This window comes from Scomber japonicus, chromosome 13, assembly GCF_027409825.1.
Source record: "Scomber japonicus isolate fScoJap1 chromosome 13, fScoJap1.pri, whole genome shotgun sequence".
NCBI lineage: Eukaryota > Metazoa > Chordata > Actinopteri > Scombriformes > Scombridae > Scomber > Scomber japonicus.
In genome coordinates, this window is record NC_070590.1 from 9,960,840 (window position 1) to 9,967,427 (window position 6,588).

Sequence of the window (6,588 nt, forward strand, 5' to 3'; positions counted from 1 at the left end):
CAAGTAATGTATTTCATCAATGGGACAGACACAATGACAGATATTTGTTTTCAAAGACATCACACAATTGTATGTTTGGGAAATTCTGCAATTCTGCTTCATCTGTAGTAGTTTAGTTTAAATTGGACATCCTTTAATTATTTTTGCAGTTATCTACATATTAGTGTTTACATATTTTTATTCAAAGCACATCATGGTGTGGACTTCCATTTTCAACCAATCAAATCTGTGGCTATGAATGTAGATGAATGGGAGCAGGATCTGTGGTCCAGATGCACAGACTCACTCTGCTTCTGATTGATGCCCTGCAGAAGTAGAACAGAAAGTCTCAGTTTGTCCCTGTCTTTCTCCCTCCAGTCATATTCGCTTCAAAAGATGATTTATTGGTGAAATACAGCACTTCACTCTGCCAACTGTTAGATGATATGTGTGAAATTTCTTGAATTAGGCTATTCTAATCTATTGAATGAAGTTCATTTAAAACACACACAGTGCCACAAAAACCATCCCTGTACAGTATTTTCTCATTCACGCAAAATGGTTCAAGATTGGTATTGGATCTGACAGAGGCCTCCCTTCATCTCTTATTGCAGGTGTTCAACTCTCCTTTATGAGACTATGAATGGCCTAGGACAATAAATCCTGAGCTCTGTCGGCACACTGCTCTGCCACATGGACACATTATACTTGTACAGAGACAGCAGACAACAGCAGTGATGGAGTAGGCTACAGCACACTCATGACTTAAGCCTGATGCAACAGTGTTTCTGTAATTACTCTCATTGCCAGAGAGGGGTGACAAAAGTCCTGCAATCGAACTTTAAGCTTAAAGAATTGTTTCTAAACTAAACCATTAAACCATTAAACAATGTTTAATGTGTTGTAGTCTAAATGAGCTCTACTGTGTATCAGTAATAATATTCTGTTAATATATTTGATAAATATATACTGCTCAGAATGGTGCCATTTTAAATAGTAAAAACTTTAACTTTTGAGATTTAAATACATCTTTAATATTTCAGTAGTTTAATTGGGTTAAATTAAGTAAAACTCTGGGTTTTTATTCTACTTAAGTAAAATATATCAATACTTTCTGGATAATAGTATTTGTTTTACAAGTTTTGTAATATCCCTTCAGGCACTGAGTCAAAAAAATGACTTTGGTTGTGGCTGTTGCAGTGCTTACTGTATATACATTTCTGGGTCAGCTTTGCAGGAAAGACAGACAAAAATCAAATGACTAAAACTTTGGCATTTCCATCATAATTAAAACTAATCGTACAGTTAAGTTCTCAACTTCTAGAAAATGTTTTTTATCTCAGCGTTTCATCTGGCTCATCATCCCAATGAGCAAACCCTTCAGTAAACCCACTGAAATGTGCCTGGGGTATTGAAAATAATTCAGTACCTTTCAGACAAATCTTTGCTGTGCATCATATCCAACTGGAACAGACATTTGATTTAAACATAATAATTAAGTTGGTGTGGATCTTGTTGCTATTATTTTAAAATGAAGCTGTTGGAGGATTCTGTATGTTAATATGATGTCATCAAATAGAGGAAAGTACAAGAAAGTAATGACGCTGAGACTGTCTGAGAGATCATACAGTTTACTAAAAGCCACTGACATTTGTCCCTTTACTGAGAATTAGCGTGTAATTGTCATAATCATCACATTTTACATACTCAATCATCAAGTCAAGCTGTGCCTCAACTTGCGAAAATAAGTCAAACAGGAAAATAAAAACAGCAAATGGGTGATCTGTTGGTTTGGCTGTCTAAAGCAGAGCATTTTCTACAGCCAAAACCAAGCAATCAGAACAACTCAAGGCCTATAATGGAGCAGAAAAATGCTTCATTTAGCCCCAAAAATGGATGCCATGATTCCTTAGTAAAAGCCAAGTGTCTTGGTTTAAACTATTATATAGTAAGTGGACAAAGAGTTAGCTAAAAGTAGGCAACACAGGATGAAATCAGGTCTATTAAAGCCTGTGGTTGTTGGAAACAATCAACTCCATCCAAAACAAAAAATTTGATAGTTCTTAATTCTAAGCCCAGACATTTCTATATAACATCACTAGCCAGGATTCAGAGGGGTTTCTAGAAAAATGACGATATATCTCCTTCATAATAGAGCCCAAAAATCCAAAAATTTTATTTTTGATTTTATTCATCCAGTTATCGTGGCCAAAATATGAAACAGCTCACCGCCACAGCTCACACAAAAGACTGCAATAACATCTACATGAATCAAGAGAAAAGATCAATCAATCCATGGAGATTAAAAGGCTGCAGGAAAGTTGTTGAACGTGATGCCTTTATCCGTGTGCCGTTTATCTTCGCCTTTTCAAATAGTCACATAAAGTAAAGTAAATCTAGGGCAAATGTATCCATGAGAGTTACCTCACCACCCTTACAGCAGTTTAATGGTTGAGTCAAGCTTGTATGATGTTCCGTCATTCATCTGACACAACAGCTTTGTACAGTAGTTCCCATAGACGGAAGCCAGACAGCTGCCTGCCTGCCAAATGTGAGAATTTGTTTGCTTGGTTTCCATGGGCAGGGACTTAAAAGAGGTGTGTGTGGGTGAGAGAGAGTGACTGAATGTACAAGCACATGTTTTTCTTCAAATTTCTGGGCATGCACGTGTCTATTTATTTACATGATTATGTAGATGATAATAGATATTTAGGCATGTTTTGAGCTTGTGTGGGCTTGACTAAATGGCTATCTCAGTCAGCCTATTAAGCAACTTAATGTCTCAGTCCTCTCCACACACACCACAAGACCATTCAGACCTTACTCTAAAATCCCAATGATACAATACTTTCCAGCAGGTCTTGTATGCATCAAAGAGGTTCTCTATTCAGACAGACACTACACTGGACCTATTGTGTTCTATGCTGACATGAACGCTTACTTTTAATGGGTGGCAAAGCTTTGAGGCTGGCTGTAGTAACGTTTAAAAAGTTAATTGAACTAAGTGACAGTAAAGCAGTGTTTTTGTCAAACTAAATTAATTAAGAACTAATTTATGTTTATTTCATAAGGGCAACGGTAACTCCAAGGCTGTTTTAATCATTCATGTCTTTTAAGTGCTGTGTGTACAGGCATTTCCTCCCCTTAGTGCCTCTTAAATAGGTGTGTCAGGGTGTTCACCTACTTCACTGACCAAGGAGTCTTTGTTTGGAGATAAGAAACTTCATTGTCTCAGTGACCCTGAGAGTTTGACTCAGACCAACCCAGCCACTGCTCATTCCAAAGGTGAAAATGGCCACATTAATAACAATGTTCAAAGACCTTGACCCTTGAAATCAACAGCTTCTATGTTCCAAGTGGAAAGCAAGAGGGTTGGGAGATTTTTGGCCCAGAAAGTTTCCGATAAGGAAGACAGACAGCATGTGGAAACCTTTTGCCACAACCTTGGCTCATGAAGCACACATTGTTGGAAGAAACTATCATTTTCTGGTGACCAATTGCTGCACCTTGACCTCTGGTGTTATTATCATGTGGTGAGCCTATCAACAGGCAGGGAATGTTGAGAGTTTGCCATGAAGACAAAACAACAAGGATGACTCTGAGAACTAACATTTTTTTGCTTTAATAGGAAGGTTAACCAGTGCTTTCACTGTTGTTATAAAAGCAGCCTAGAAATGCATTTTTGGTTCTTCCTCTCCTCCAAGCGCTCAGTATAATAAATTTAACCTCTCCAGGACGGTCATACACTATAACATATCATGATAGTTAGGGCAGTCATGGACCTTTTGTTTTTTTCCTCAAGTTAGTCATATTACTAGTATTTTATGAGCAGCATAAATTAGCAAGGGAAATGCATTTTTGAACATTTCCAATGGGACATGTTCCCTCAAGATTTCAATGGTGACCATAGAATATAAAAAAATAATGGACGTAGCCATGTGACGTCACCCACTGGTTTGTGGACCAGCAGTAGTAGTTGTTTATTGGGACCACATACGTACAGTGTTAAATATAAATGTTACCATTTGATATATACGTACCAGAGTTAGCTTGTAGCTATTTTTTATCTGCAATCCCATAAGTAGGTCAATATTAAAACATAACAAGACAATAACAACAGTACAAAGCAACAGCAAAAACAAATACACAGCACAATAAGAAACAGTAAAGAAAATAACACTGGACACAGGACAAAATAAAAATAGCTACACACAATAGCACATCACATACAATGATGTATGCATTTTGACTGCCAGTTTTGGAGCCAGAAGTGATGAGAAGGAACCATGTTTGAACCTGTGTGAGCATGGTGCATTTACAGCCTTGATTGATGGTATGACTGTTAATGCTAGTGCTAGCATAAAACAGATGTAATACCATTAAAATATGAAAAAAAATCTGAATCAGGGTTTTTTGGTAACAAAAATGTTACAATCAACTTTGATGAATTGAAAACACATTGTAGCAACATTACATAACGAACTTTGTCCATGTAGTATAGCCACATGTCAATCAAAATGTAACCACGCCCTAAAGCTATGTCAAATTTAAATGGGCTCATAATTTACAAAGTGAACATCATAATGCAATTGAAGAGGACTTGAAACTAGAGATTGACACCATGAACACATGAAGACACACATGAAACTCTTTACTGAGGTAATAAATCAAGGGAGAAGTACAGTCATTTTCTCATAGACTTTAATACAATCATCTCTTTTTAGAGACAGTGGAGTCGCCCTCTGATGGTCATTAGAGAGAATACAAGTCAAAAGCACTTCCGCTTTGGCTTCGCTTTTCTAACCCGGATCTACCCACATGGCGGCAAACTGTGCTGAATAAGACGAGACCACCTGTTCCTCTGTCTTTTCTTGAAGGTAGACCACCTGTTGTGCATTTAGTCTTTGGTTAAATTCCTTTCTGAATATGAAGACGAAAAAATAGCTTCTCCTCTCTCTGCCAAAGCCCAAAGCTAACACCCAGACCCACTCTGACCCCCACTAACCAACTTACTAAAAGGTAATGTGATAAATACTGAAGTGGACATTGGTTTCCTTGTGCTGCTTGTTGCTGTTAAAACCTTTTTACAGTCTATGGTTAAAACTGATGATTATTGCTAAGTTTAGCATGTTACTGACTAATTCTCACCACGTATTACTGATTAGATACAGGCCTACTTTGACAACGTTTAGTGTTGAGACATAGACTTTTGGCAAAGCACAGATGTAATTAAATTAATTAACAATAGGTGCTGCGGTGGCATGGCTTACTGACCATTATTAATGTTATTAGATACACCTGTGTGTTTCCTGCTATGACTTTGTGTCTTTTGAAAAATATATTATCACCCATAATAAAATGTAAGGTTGAGGGATAAAATGGTCATACGTTAAAATGCTACCAGTAGCTGCTCCCATTTATACTGAATGTGTGTATGAAAAGCTTTAAAAAGGAAAACAAGACTTGTAAGTAAAAATAGATTTATTGTATGATTATGTCAGTCCAGGTGAGCTGAGCTGAACCTCCTTGATGACCCAACTCTGTAGAGGACAAGGCTTTTGTCCAGAGAGGGTTTTCGCCATATATAATATTACCTGCAGAACCTTGCAGTGTCATCATACCTCGGTGCCATCTTACCTTTCAAAGTAGTGTACACTTCATTGTTTATTTTGTAAAGATATGACCTGCAAAGGTGAACACAGATTCTGACTTCTAAAGGTGACTTTTAGTTTAAGAATGAACATTTTACAATATAAAGTCACAGATTTTTCCCTTGACATAAATTCTTAAAGCAAGAGGTATTCTACCATTTTAAAAAAGGGACCAATGGGCTGAATGTGGGTTAGTATATTAATGGTCGGGTTGTGTTCCACTCTCTCATCTGGCTGTCTGCCAGGCCTATACAGTAAAATCTTGAGCCTGAATGGAGGATAAAAGCTGCAGCTGTTGGAGCAGCAGGCAGTCAGACAAAAGTAAATGGAGTCATTCTCCAAATCAAGGCCAACTCATTGGACTGCTGTGGTTGTAACCCAATTATTCCCAGGCCACATGTTCTTTAAGCAGGGGCTTCAGGCAGAGGGGGAAGCCCTCCTCTCTATTGCAGTCACCCCATAAAACACAGAGGGGGAGAGACGGAGAGTGGCAGGGGCAGAAAGTAGGGAAAGTCATAAGTGTTATTCCATATGACCTAAGTGTAAAGTCAGTTTCAAATGTTGTGGCTGTGGGTGAGGGCTGGCATATACTGTGTGTAGGATGGTGCTTATGGAAAGACAGACAGAAGATTGTAGGATGGAGTACAAATCTCACTTTGGAAAGACCCTACCAATGATATTAATATGATATGTTGTCTGTCATATTTTTCATGTCATGAGACTTTAACATTTAAAAATAATAGTACACGTTTTCAGATTTATTTTTACATATTTTATTGTATCTGGGAATTTGAATAATTTTACAAGAATTTCTGAACATTAACTACACATATTGAAACCATTGATGGATGTTGTGATGAGGATTGTGCAAAACAAGCTGCTCACTCATTCAGTCCTTTATTGATATGAAGAGTAAACTGTAAAAACACTGATTTAGAGAGACAGTATAAAGGACGAA